Here is a 15,493-nt window from a genome sequence, read left to right on the forward strand (position 1 = left end):
TATGATAAATGTCATATATTTTGTTTCGTTATTTATACTTTATTTTCTTTTTGATGTAATTGATTTAAAACACTAAAATTTATGGTTATGTGTTATTTTAATGTATCTGGATTCATTTACAACTTATTTTTATGTGTATTCGTAATGTTTGAACTCATAAACCTCAAATTCATGATTTATATATGTATGTATGTGTACGAAAACAGGAAAAAAGATGAAAATTATAAAAACCGGTTGACCTGGCGTTCGAACCGGTCACCATACCGGTTCAACTAAAAAACCGGTTTTTAAAACATTAATTACAAGTCATCTGTTTAGTTGTCCTTAATTTCCATCTCTATCTAGTTTTTATATGTCCTTAATTTCTTAGATGATTCCCTTTGGTTTCTCCAATGATGGGTGGTTAAGTAGAACAAGTTATCTAAATTGGCACAAAGCACACAAATACTCACATCAAAACTCTAAATGCCAACTCGCATATTTACTTACCACACTAACAACACCCAAATGTCATGAAGATGGTAGTAAAGGACTCCACATAACTTTTAAAAGAGGTCGTTTCAAAATTATCCAACTAGAAGACCCGTACAGGTTAGAAGATGCTCTTACATATTCATAGAAGCCAACTTTTGTGACAACCGTCAATTTTTGGCCAAGTCAAAGTCAACTAAAGTCAACGAGTCAAACCGGTCAACTCATCTAACCCTTCTATATTAGGGTTTCCATTATGATTCTTATTGTACCACTCGCAATCTTAAAATAATGTATCACTTAGAGTTTTCACGTGTTCGGAAATTCTAAACCCTAATTAGGGTAAGTGATGAATCTACTCGATAAAACATTATTCCATACCCCTCGGGAGCGTATAACATTCATAACAAGGCTTAACAGAGTGTAAGAACCTTGCGTTGCGAAGCCAAACACTCAAAAAGGTCACAAAAGAAGTCTCTCCAAATCTCTTTCACTCTATCTCTCCCAAAACTCTCTAAGTAAGAGAAATCTCTCCAAGAATGTGAAATCTCTCCCAAATCTCTCTATGTATGAGAAATCTCTCCAAGAATGTCAAATCTCTCCCAAATCTCTCCAAGTATGTGAAATCTCTCCCAAATCTCTCTCTGTATGAGAAATCTCTCCAAGAATGTCAAATCTCTCCCAAATCTCTCCAAGTATGTCAAATCTCTCCCAAATCTCTCCAAGTATGTGAAATCTCTCCCAAATATCTCTCTGAATGAGAAATCTCTCCAAGTATGTGAAATCTCTCCCAAATATCTCTCTGAATGAGAAATCTCTCCAAGTATGTGAAATCTCTCCCAAATCTCTCCCAGTATGTCAAATATCTCCCAAATCTCTCTCGAAATCTCTCTCAACTTCTTAAAATCACTCGGGGCATCCCGACCCTTAATTTAGTCGAAAACCGCTCGAAAACGGAAGTCTACGCGAAAAACAGCCTTAAGGAGCCGAAACTCCTCTTAGAAACCGAAACTCCTCTTAGGAACCGAAACTCCTCTTAGAGCCGAACCTCCTGAGAACCGAAACCCTCCCAACCGAAATGGACCGAGCGCTCGGTCTATTTCGGTCCTCCAACAATTTCGAACCGAGACTGACTTTCGGCTCTACCCTTCTCACCTTCGGTCCGAGGAGCTTGAGTTTCTGTCCGAGGTGCGAGCCTACGCAGCCAAGACCGAGCCTCGCCTTCTGTTCTTCTCCTCGCGCTCTCGGTTCCTCTTCCCCTCCTCTCGGCTCCCACCCACTTTCGGTTCTAAGCTCCTAAGGAGCCGAGCCTTCGCATTCTCGGCCTGAACTTCGGAATTTCACATTTTTGCCCGGTTTTTGACCATTTTCACGTATTAAGCCCGTTTTTCGTGATTTTAACGCGGGATTTTCTCCAAAAATTATATTTTAACATATAAGACCCTAAATATTCATAATTTAAATATATTTTTATGGAAATCTTTATTTAAGAATAAAATCTAGTGGGTGAGATATTTAGGTGGAGTGTTGACTTATCCTTTGGGCAAGGACACAAGTTACCTCCCACACCCACTCGTTGACTATTCCCAGTCACTATTCACCCATACCTAGTCACTTCATAGTCTTTTCCCACTCATTTCCCAGCCATTACCACGTTCTAAGAGCTGGAAAATCCCCTCACTCCTCACACTTCTGTCATTTTCACACTTTCCACCAAAGATCAAACACAACTTTTCTCTCAAATTCTCTCTCACAATTTCGAGATTTCCAAGGCATTTTTCAAGCTTTCCTTCTTCATTTGGTAAGTATCACCATCCTTCATATGATTATTACACATCCTCCTACTCAAAATCTTAGATATCTTTCACAAACATCGTCACCTTCGTGCTAGGTTCTCGAATCATCAAGGCATCTTCTTAGTGTTCTTGAGTTGAACACTTCCATTCTTCAAACATCCATCTACTGAAATCACTCAAGTGAGTTCATACCCCTATCTTTTCATGTTTTTCTTAAGTTTTAAGGGGGGGAATACAAGTTAAAACACCAAGAACATAACTAAACCCATTTAACAGCCTTCATCAGAAAAGTTTAACCTCATTCACGGACTGTTTTGGTCAACTCAAACATTTTAGTTTTCAAAACTGTATTAGGTGTAAATAGTTCAGGTTCATACCTTTAAAATGACTACTTGCACATCACCATACGATTTTTCTACGATTTATGGTGATTTTTACAAAACTGTCTATCATTTCTGAAACAAATCCGGACCAGTCTGTAAATATGAACATTTTAACACAAGTTAAAGACTTCCAAAAATCATAACAAAAATTATGAATAAGCTAGACACATTTTGTGAACTCTCAGAATTTACGGATTCAGTTTTTGACTTCGTATAATTTTTCTATGATTTTTCTAAAACGGCGTAGGAAGGTAAAAATCTAGATAACAGTTTATAACTTTCATCACACTTTGTAACTTGTTGAGCAAAGTGTTAATCTTTGAGGATTTCATATTTTACATGTGTTTCTTGTTGTGGTATATTTATATAACAGCAAATACTCACTAAATTGTAAGAATCCTCCATTATTACCATTAGTACCAAAATAAGGCATGATAACACATAGTTATCTGTTGCTATACGTTCGACTTACATAGAAAAGAGTCCTTATACATCACAAACAAACACGCTAGAACTATAATAGGTATAGTTTAGGTTCACTATCACTGCCACTAGTTGATAAACTATAATATGTATAATTCATGAGCACTATCACTACCACTATTTGGTGAATTATGATATGTATAGTTTATGTCCACAAACACGCTAGAACTATAATAGGTATAGTTTAGGTTCACTATCACTGCCACTAGTTGATAAACTATAATATGCATAATTCATGAGCACTATCACTACCACTATTTGGTGAATTATGACATGTATAGTTTATGTCCACCACCACTACACTCTATCTAGCATTGTTAGTTTTTAGCCATAATTACTAAGGGTATATGCTAAAGTTATATAGAATTTAGTCATGATCGACTTAGAATTGGTGGGCCCGCCTCATCTTCTGTTGCTTGTTTGGTTGTGGACCTAGGGCAGACCCATTATATTCAACGGTTTATTTAACTTAAATTGTATATAACTTATATACACTTAAAGGTTATAGAAGGAAACTATAGGAAATTCTAGGATGCACTATTTATTAATATAGAAACTTACGGTTCACTCTTTAGGGAAAATATCGGATTTTCTTTGGAAATATATCTCTATTAAAACTACATTACGACTAGAATTGTTAGGCTTCAGCTATAATTGCTTAGTGTATATGCTAGAGTTATATAAGAATCTAGTCACAATCGACTTAGAATTGGTGGGCCCGCCTCATCTCCTGTTCCTTGTTTGGTTGTGGACCTAGGGCAGACCCATTATATTCAACGGTTTATTTAACTTAGATTTTATATAACTTATATACACTGGACGATTATAGAAGGAATCTATGGGTCTTTCTAGGGTTCATTATTGCATAACATAGGAGCATTCATTTCTCACTTAACTAAGAAAATATTGGATTTTCTGGAAATATACTTTGTCGCTTTTACAAGGAAAACGATTTCTTCCTCAAACAAAACTCTTATGAACTCACCAACTTAATTGTTGACACTTTTCAAAACTACTTGTATTCTCAGAAAATCAGTAAAACAGGAAAACATCAGCGCTTTGAGGATGGGACGCTAAATCGTCAAACAGTTTATTTTGTCATCATAGTGTAATTGATTTTGAAACATGTAAACATATACTTTGGTGTAACCTTTTCAATTATATTTATGATGGTTGTATTTACTTTGAGCACTATTATACTCGTTGTTGTGATACTTTACATGAAGTCCTCCACCCCCGAACGTTTCCGCCATCCTTGGGTTGGGGGTGTGACAGATTGGTATCAGAGCATTGTTTATAGTGAACTAAGTATATCGAACCACATAAGATATACAAACTATAAATGCATTGGGACTAAGGTCTCTGATGTAACATTTTCAAATAACTATACTTTTAGAAATAAATAGTTTCTTGTTAAAAGTATACATGCATGCATACATACTAAGGTCAGCATCATACTAGGACAAAACAAAAGTTGTGATTGTTGAACGGCACGGGTAGGCTTGGGGATGTATGGTCAGGTCTGGGAATGACATAGCCTGATCAACTATGTCAAACCCAGAAGTGATTAGCATATGCCTGAGAGTGGTTGTGGCGTTACAACAAGTCTAAAAACTTACCAACTCTATCTACAAACAAACATTGAAAAACATAAACATTAAAATACTATAGGAGTATTTGGTGATACTATAATCAACTTATGTGAAAACTAAAGACCCCTATTAGTAGGTCTATAATGACTGAGTGCATACGCCGAGGTTATACATAATTAAAGATATTATAGACTCAGAATCTATGACTATTGCTCTACTTCCTGTTCCTTGTTTGGTTGTGGACTTAGAGTAGAGTCATTTATTCGAATGTTTATTCTATCTCAGATTATGTATAACTGGTATGCACTATGTGATTATAGACGTGACTGATAAGGATCACCCCCTATAAGTAATTATAGGATTAGACGCCTATTAATTATCTCTTCTACCCCTATTCTCGCGCGAGCAACGTGATGAGTAAATCTTAACGCCCGTACAAAACCTACTAAACTCATAAAATTCATTCATATGGACTTCCTTTATGAATTGCATGCAAGATATTCTTAAGTCGGAGCATAATACAGAAAAATCTAGTTCAATAACAACCGACTTGTCTCTACTATTGGGAACTTACCGTCTGATCATCTTTACAAACTTATGACAGAACTATGCCGCCAAGGAAAAGACCCAGACCTTCCGGCAGCACAGCACCACCACCTCCACCACCACCTTCACAGTTTGACTCCGCAATGTTCCAAGCTGCAGTAACCGCAGCCGTAGCTGCCGCAATGTCGCAAATTGGTACGAATGGTACTGGTGGTGCTGGATCTGGAGCCACAAACTCTAACCACGGGGACAGTACGGGACGTACGAGGGAATGTTCGTACAAGGACTTCACTAGTGCCAAACCCGATTCTTTCGATGGGAGTGGGGGCGTCATCACCTTGATGCAATGGTTCGAAAAGACCGAAACGGTCTTCGAAATTTGTGCATGCCCCGAAGCAAACAAGGTTAAATTTGCAACTTACACTTTCTCTGGCCGGGCCCTCACTTGGTGGAAAAACCACGTTAAGTCATTAACGCTTGCAGTGGCTAACTCGTTAAGCTGGGAGGACTTAAAGACAATGATGCTGAAGGAATATTGCCCAAGAGGCGAAGTGCAAAAGCTGGAGCAAGAACTGTGGGATCTCAAAATGACAGGCTCTGACCTTGCAACTTATACCGCCCGATTCTGTGATCTAGCACTCCTTTGTCCCGCTATGGTCACCCCGGAAGACAAAAAGTTGGAGCGATACCTCTGGGGATTGTCCTCCCAAATTCAAGATAGCGTGTTGGCCTCAAGACCAACTACCTTTGAGAGTGCCAAGGAATTGGCACAACAACTCATCGACCATCGTGCCATCCATGACACTGCGACAACTACCCCGGATCAAACAAAAGGAGGAAATAACAAAAGGAAGTTTTGCGACAACAAGAGGGACCAACCAGCCCAGGACTTCACTAAGAAGCAACAAATCGTTGCTGTTCATGCTGCCACAACCCACGCCGCGCCAGCACCCATAAATCGCTATGCTGGAACTCTTCCGAAATGCAACAAGTGTAGCTTCCATCACACTGGGCTTGCCGGGAGTTGCATTGCATAAATTGCAATAGGAAGGGACACACTACCCGTTTCTGTAAGGCACCAGCACGACCCATCAACCAGGTCCCCGACATTGGAGCAAGCCCAACTTGTTACGAGTGCGGTGAAACGGGACACTTCAAGAGAGACTGTCCAAGGACAAGGAATGCCGGTGATGGTGGAAGGGTACTTGCGATCACCGCAGGAGAGACCACCCCGGAACCGCTCGTAAATATCAGTACGTGTTTCTAACATCGACGTTTAAATTCTAAATTTCTTTCATTGCTAAATCTAGCATCGATTAAAGTATATCAACCATGAATCTCGAGAACACGGCAAAACCCAAATAAGTCTTATCATCTATATAAAAACGCAGGGTTTTTACTAGTGAATCTATGATGGCTAGTGTAAGCATTATGGTCATATATCATTAAGATTCTATGGACTTAGAATGTGTGATTCCGCCTCATTCCCTGTTCCTTGTTTGGTTGTGGGCTTAAGGCGGGGTCACCCATCCGAATGCCCTTGCAATCTTAATGATATAACGACTAGTTTACACCAAGCGATTATAAAAGAACTGGTAGGACTTATAATGTAAATTTCGTCACAATTGAAAAAGCATTCGTAATACTAGTACTCGCAAATGTCATTATAAAATATTCATAGTGGTAATACCAGGTATAAAGCGGAGAGCATAAAGGCACACGTAGAATACACTATCATTCCAAAACAATAACTCCTTTAAATCGACTCAACTCAAGTTACAATAAGAAATTCCAAGGTCGTCATTTAACATCAAGCGGGTTATTCCCCGCCATATCCATTTCCTTATACTACGAAAAGTTCCCCCATCTTTCCCCCAAATTCTTGAAGTCCCAGTTGAAACACTAATTTCGGGACGAAATTCTTTCTAACGAGGGGATGATGTGACAACCGCCAATTTTTGGCCAAGTCAAAGTCAACTAAAGTCAACGAGTCAAACCGGTCAACTCATCTAACCCTTCTATATTAGGGTTTCCATTATGATTCTTATTGTACCACTCGCAATCTTAAAATAATGTATCACTTAGAGTTTTCACGTGTTCGGAAATTCTAAACCCTAATTAGGGTAAGTGATGAATCTACTCGATAAAACATTATTCCATACCCCTCGGGAGCGTATAACATTCATAACAAGGCTTAACAGAGTGTAAGAACCTTGCGTTGCGAAGCCAAACACTCAAAAAGGTCACAAAAGAAGTCTCTCCAAATCTCTTTCACTCTAACTCTCCCAAAACTCTCTAAGTAAGAGAAATCTCTCCAAGAATGTGAAATCTCTCCCAAATCTCTCTATGTATGAGAAATCTCTCCAAGAATGTCAAATCTCTCCCAAATCTCTCCAAGTATGTGAAATCTCTCCCAAATCTCTCTCTGTATGAGAAATCTCTCCAAGAATGTCAAATCTCTCCCAAATCTCTCCAAGTATGTCAAATCTCTCCCAAATCTCTCCAAGTATGTGAAATCTCTCCCAAATATCTCTCTGAATGAGAAATCTCTCCAAGTATGTGAAATCTCTCCCAAATATCTCTCTGAATGAGAAATCTCTCCAAGTATGTGAAATCTCTCCCAAATCTCTCCCAGTATGTCAAATATCTCCCAAATCTCTCTCGAAATCTCTCTCAACTTCTTAAAATCACTCGGGGCATCCCGACCCTTAATTTAGTCGAAAACCGCTCGAAAACGGAAGTCTACGCGAAAAACAGCCTTAAGGAGCCGAAACTCCTCTTAGAAACCGAAACTCCTCTTAGGAACCGAAACTCCTCTTAGAGCCGAACCTCCTGAGAACCGAAACCCTCCCAACCGAAATGGACCGAGCGCTCGGTCTATTTCGGTCCTCCAACAATTTCGAACCGAGACTGACTTTCGGCTCTACCCTTCTCACCTTCGGTCCGAGGAGCTTGAGTTTCTGTCCGAGGTGCGAGCCTACGCAGCCAAGACCGAGCCTCGCCTTCTGTTCTTCTCCTCGCGCTCTCGGTTCCTCTTCCCCTCCTCTCGGCTCCCACCCACTTTCGGTTCTAAGCTCCTAAGGAGCCGAGCCTTCGCATTCTCGGCCTGAACTTCGGAATTTCACATTTTTGCCCGGTTTTTGACCATTTTCACGTATTAAGCCCGTTTTTCGTGATTTTAACGCGGGATTTTCTCCAAAAATCATATTTTAACATATAATACCCTAAATATTCATAATTTAAATATATTTTTATGGAAATCTTTATTTAAGAATAAAATCTAGTGGGTGAGATATTTAGGTGGAGTGTTGACTTATCCTTTGGGCAAGGACACAAGTTACCTCCCACACCCACTCCTTGACTATTCCCAGTCACTATTCACCCATACCTAGTCACTTCATAGTCTTTTCCCACTCATTTCCCAGCCATTACCACGTTCTAAGAGCTGGAAAATCCCCTCACTCCTCACACTTCTGTCATTTTCACACTTTCCACCAAAGATCAAACACAACTTTTCTCTCAAATTCTCTCTCACAATTTCGAGATTTCCAAGGCATTTTTCAAGCTTTCCTTCATCATTTGGTAAGTATCACCATCCTTCATATGATTATTACACATCCTCCTACTCAAAATCTTAGATATCTTACACAAACATCGTCACCTTCATGTTAGGTTCTCGAATCATCAAGGCATCTTCTTAGTGTTCTTGAGTTGAACACTTCCATTCTTCAAACATCCATCTACTGAAATCACTCAAGTGAGTTCATACCCCTATCTTTTCATGTTTTTCTTAAGTTTTAAGGGGGGGGAATACAAGTTAAAACACCAAGAACATAACTAAACCCATTTAACAGCCTTCATCAGAAAAGTTTAACCTCATTCACGGACTGTTTTGGTCAACTCAAACATTTTAGTTTTCAAAACTGTATTAGGTGTAAATAGTTCAGGTTCATACCTTTAAAATGACTACTTGCACATCACCATACGATTTTTCTACGATTTATGGTGATTTTTACAAAACTGTCTATCATTTCTGAAACAAATCCGGACCAGTCTGTGAATATGAACATTTTAACACAAGTTAAAGACTTCCAAAAATCATAACAAAAATTATGAATAAGCTAGACACATTTTGTGAACTCTCAGAATTTACGGATTCAGTTTTTGACTTCGTATAATTTTTCTATGATTTTTCTAAAACGGCGTAGGAAGGTAAAAATCTAGATAACAGTTTATAACTTTCATCACACTTTGTAACTTGTTGAGCAAAGTGTTAATCTTTGAGGATTTCATATTTTACATCTGTTTCTTGTTGTGGTATATTTATATAACAGCAAATACTCACTAAATTGTAAGAATCCTCCATTATTACCATTAGTACCAAAATAAGGCATGATAACACATAGTTATCTGTTGCTATACGTTCGACTTACATAGAAAAGAGTCCTTATACATCACAAACAAACACGCTAGAACTATAATAGGTATAGTTTAGGTTCACTATCACTGCCACTAGTTGATAAACTATAATATGTATAATTCATGAGCACTATCACTACCACTATTTGGTGAATTATGATATGTATAGTTTATGTCCACAAACACGCTAGAACTATAATAGGTATAGTTTAGGTTCACTATCACTGCCACTAGTTGATAAACTATAATATGTATAATTCATGAGCACTATCACTACCACTATTTGGTGAATTATGATATGTATAGTTTATGTCCACAAACACGCTAGAACTATAATAGGTATAGTTTAGGTTCACTATCACTGCCACTAGTTAATAAACTATAATATGTATAATTCATGAGCACTATCACTACCACTATTTGGTGAATTATGACATGTATAGTTTATGTCCACCACCACTACACTCTATCTAGCATTGTTAGTTTTCAGCCATAATTACTAAGGGTATATGCTAAAGTTATATAGAATTTAGTCATGATCGACTTAGAATTGGTGGGCCCACCTCATCTCCTCTTCCTTGTTTGGTTGTGGACCTAGGGCAGACCCATTATATTCAACGGTTTATTTAACTTAAATTGTATATAACTTATATACACTTAAAGGTTATAGAAGGAAACTATAGGAAATTCTAGGATGCACTATTTATTAATATAGAAACTTACGGTTCACTCTTTAGGGAAAATATCGGATTTTCTTTGGAAATATATCTCTATTAAAACTACATTACGACTAGAATTGTTAGGCTTCAGCTATAATTGCTAAGTGTATATGCTAGAGTTATATAAGAATCTAGTCACAATCGACTTAGAATTGGTGGGCCCGCCTCATCTCCTGTTCCTTGTTTGGTTGTGGACCTAGGGCAGACCCATTATATTCAACGGTTTATTTAACTTAGATTTTATATAACTTATATACACTGGACGATTATAGAAGGAATCTATGAGTCTTTCTAGGGTTCATTATTGCATAACATAGGAGCATTCATTTCTCACTTAACTAAGAAAATATTGGATTTTCTGGAAATATACTTTGTCGCTTTTACAAGGAAAATGATTTCTTCCTCAAACAAAACTCTTATGAACTCACCAACTTAATTGTTGACACTTTTCAAAACTACTTGTATTCTCAGAAAATCAGTAAAACAGGAAAACATCAGCGCTTTGAGGATGGGACGCTAAATCGTCAAACAGTTTATTTTGTCATCATAATGTAATTGATTTTGAAACATGTAAACATATACTTTGGTGTAACCTTTTCAATTATATTTATGATGGTTGTATTTACTTTGAGCACTATTATACTCGTTGTTGTGATACTTTACATGAAGTCCTCCACCCCCGAACGTTTCCGCCATCCTTGGTTTGGGGGTGTGACAACTTTCTTTTAGGATCGTAGTTAAATTTGTGTTTATGATAGTAGAAACGAGGTACAATTTCTCAAATATGACAAGGAATTTCAACCTCTGAAAAAACATTTTACATAACATTCTACAATTATATAGATTTATTTATATTCTTTTTAACATATCATATTCAGAATTTTAAATTTATTAGGCAATCAATACATGGTTCTTTGAATATTTTTTTACCCCTTACAATAAATTGGCTAAACGAACAAAAAATGGTGTTGAAATCGATTCTATTGACCACTCAGAATTACCTTTTCATAATCTATAATTTCCTATAAAGGTCTAACCCAAATTCCAAAGGTTACTATGGTATGTGTTGGATAAGGTTTGTATAGAAGTGTGCGAGTCATATATAGGCTAGCACAAGCTTATGTACAACCGTACATATTTCTCTCATTGGATCCCCATACTTACCAAACTTGCAGCGACCCACTCATCTTCATGGATAACCATGCGTGTTATACACGTATATATAGACTCATTTTTGCAGTCGTACACCTTATAGACATAAACTTCTCAAAACCTTAGTGCTAGGATTTGGTCCATATAGTACACACCTCTCATACACGGTGTCACATACAATTTGTAAGGTCTTACTATATATTCTCCTTCCCATAGCCAATCAACTAAGCATGTATGAGTTGCACTAACGCATCATGTTAAACCACCTATGTTGATGAAAAAACTTGCAAACTCTCGAAGATTTTTATCTATTTCATCCCGAAACCCTTCTAAGAACTTAGGAAATTAAGTTCAATGGTTTTCATTTTCAATCCAAAAACTCAAAATAAACATAAGAACATACTGCTGATGGGTTTTATACAACCGATCCTATGTGTGCGTGCAACCCTAATTTGGATCTATGTTTTCACTATTAGACATACAACAAATGAACACAAAAGAAAACCTTAGCATGCATCTAAAATTTCGAAATACACAAACAAAAGATTAGAATACATACATTTGTTTCTATATAGTAATAACAACTAGTTCCTTGAATTTCCTTAGCTCTTGAGAACAAGTACCACAATTGTAGTACCTCTAATGGCTCACAAACACACTAGGTGAAAGGATGAATATGAGAGAAAGGAGAGAGGATGGATTGCTCTAGAAATCGGCACTCCTAGGGTTTCTTGAAGGTTGGCCAAAAATCCAATGCCTAGAGGGTCTATTTATACTTGAGACTGGCTAGTGTTTCAGGGTGGAAACCCTAATTTCTTAGCTTAGGGCCTAAGCAAGTCCATGGACCTCCTACCCTTTAGCCTTGGACGAAAACTCCTAGATCCTTCTAGTATTTTCGGCCCTTACTAAATAAGGTAGTCCAATGGCCTAAAGCCTCAACTATCAAATAATTACAAAACAACCCTTGCACTTTTAATCAGTTCCTTTAATCCCAAAATTAATTCCAAATTAATTTCTGATTAAATACTAATTAATAATATAACTTCTAATTAATATATTATTCTTATAATATATTAATAAATAATATTTATGCCCTAATTTATTATTCTTAACAATAAATCAGCCTCTCTCCTTAATAGTCATCCTGGCTAGTCACCAGTGTGAAGGCAACCCAAAAGAACCATGCTACTATCGGGTCAAGTACATCCCAATTATAGTTATGGGCTTAGACACCTAATCCAACAGTCTCCCACTTGGATAAGTCTAATAACTATAACTGCCAATGTAACTTCAAGATCCGATTAGCAATCGTAGCTCTCAAATAGCCGTTGTCGAACTCTGACCTAGTCAATGACACATCCTTTAGATAAGGGATCATACATTCCTATGTTCTTCAAGATATCATGTGGACAAAGACATGGAATGGAGTCATACTCATTGTCCAACTGTTTGTTTCCTGATTTCTGATTAGTTTGACATAGAACTTAATTGAACACATCAATTCAGTCCTGACCGGGCCCGACACATAAGTCAACACAAAATCATCGAGGGGCCCAAGATATCGTTTTTAATCCTCTTAGGATAAAAGGAACAAATAAATTTTGACTTATATGCTCGTACTATTTACTCATTAAATCATACACAACAACACGTTTTATAACATCAAGTTACTGATGCGTTTACGCATTATCAATGCACAACCAACTCGTAAACAATAACTCATATATCTCGGTTTAAAATCTATATGATATTATCGTCTCACAATCAATCATGATGAATTCCATGAAGTGATTCATGTGAGCGCGGGTTTAATCCAATACTCAAATCTTATTTAAGGAGCACTCATGAACGTTGCAGCAAACTTTTGCTATGTCTAAACGCTTAGACAATCTACAAGCAAATTCATGACAGTCTTGCCTCAATACCTACTTCCAAAGTATGATCGACTGTGGATAGTTTGAATAATCCTATTATTCAGGAAGTCAAAACATGCAAAAGTGAAACAATAGTAAACAATTGACACAAGATAATAACATTACTAACAAATAAAACTCCTTTATTTAATCCTCAAATGTCAATTACATTTTATCTATTACAAGTTTCTAAATATCTAATTACTAAAACTAATATCGTCCTTCAGCCCAATACTCCTAGCTGTTTGATTAGGTGTCTAAGCCCATAACTATAATTGGTATGTACTCGACCTGAGAGTAGCATGGTCCATTTGGGTTGCCTTCACCAGAACAATCTGATAGGATGGATATTTGAGAAAGAGGTTATTTATGATTTATTAATATATTACAAGTATAATATATTAATATGAAATCATATTATTTAATTAGTATTGATCATGAATTAATTTGGAATTAAATTAGTGATCAAAAGAGACTAATTAAATTAACGGGGTCCGATTATGTAAATCAGTGATATATATAGTGTTTGGGCTATTGATCCATGTTGGGCTAAGTTTTATGTAAGTATCCATGAAGATTTGGCCCACATGAGAAATGGATCATAACCCAAGTGTATGGATTAGGGTTTACTCATGACTCTTGGAATCCTACACTATATATAAGTTACCCCTTAGCCAAAATCGGTTACACCTATGTATTCTAAGAGAATCATAACCGATTTTAGAGTGTCTAACTTCTCTCTCAAAGTCCTCTTTTGTTCATGTTTTTTGTGAACCATTTGAGGCATCACACTTGAGGTGATAAGCTCTTGAAAGGCCAAGAACTACAACTACATCAAGAGGCATTCATCTAACTATGAGTTTTATATTGTATATCCTCCATTGTATGCTAGTTAGAATGTATGCTTTGGAAAATTGAAATTGCATGTATAATTAGAGAAAACATAGATCCAAAGCATCTAGGGTTGCATGTGCACCATATGAGTGTTATAGTGCTTAAAACCCAACAGTGGTATCAAAGCCTAGGATTGTTTTATGATATATTTGATGCTTGTTGATTTTCAAAGCTGAAAAAATCGATTTTCTAGCCTCTGACTGATGAACTCACCGAGTCCACTGGCTGACTCGACAAGTCCACTCAGTAAAAGGGCAACTCGACAAGTCTAGTTCATGTACTCGTCGAGTAGATGGCTCTGGTTGCAAAATTTCGATTTTTTGGCCAGAATTGGACTAGAAACATTACCACAAACTGTTTTTCAATCATAAAAAATTTATTTTCTGATTTGGTAATGATGATCCTCATCCAATTAAAGGGCCATTGTCAAATTTTAAGATAATAAAGTAATTATTTGTATTATTTGATATGAATTGCCTTGCTATATGAGTTAGATTAGATCAATAGAATATCATATGATACTGTTGTAGTTAAAATTGATCTAAGTTGTTCTTGAAATGAGTTTTGTAACTTGTCCTCAAGTTATATGAAGAGTCTCATTCATGAACATTAAAACTCATAATGTAACATCCCAAAATTCAAGGCCAAAAATTTCATTTTTAAATAAGTTATTACATAAACCATCAGTATAAAACATTCATAATAATATCTCGTGTTAAGCCAAAGTGTCAGTAATCAAAACATATTATCATAAAACCATATCAGAGTGTGATCCCAAAGATCTCATGTGCGGAAAACATAGTGTGATGCGCTGCGATCGGGCCGGCTCCTTTCCTTGAAAACAAAGTACCTGAAACCAAAACTGAAAACCGTAAGCACGAAGCTTAGTGAGTTCCCCAGATACCACATACCATACAAACCAACTGATCCATACATGCCATACATAGCCAAGAGCCATACATAACCAACATATCCATAATCAAGTAAGGTGCTATGTGCCAAAAATAGTCTTGCTAAGGTGCTATGTGCCAAACATAGTCTTGCGGTTATGCCACGGGCCGCACGTGGTCTTCCTGGTCAAGCTTGGGGCCACTCCCTGGGTCTTACAGACAAGTGCCAAGGGCC

This window comes from Lactuca virosa, chromosome 3 (assembly GCF_052849685.1).
Source record: "Lactuca virosa cultivar CGN04683 chromosome 3, Lactuca_virosa_CGN04683_v6, whole genome shotgun sequence".
NCBI lineage: Eukaryota > Viridiplantae > Streptophyta > Magnoliopsida > Asterales > Asteraceae > Lactuca > Lactuca virosa.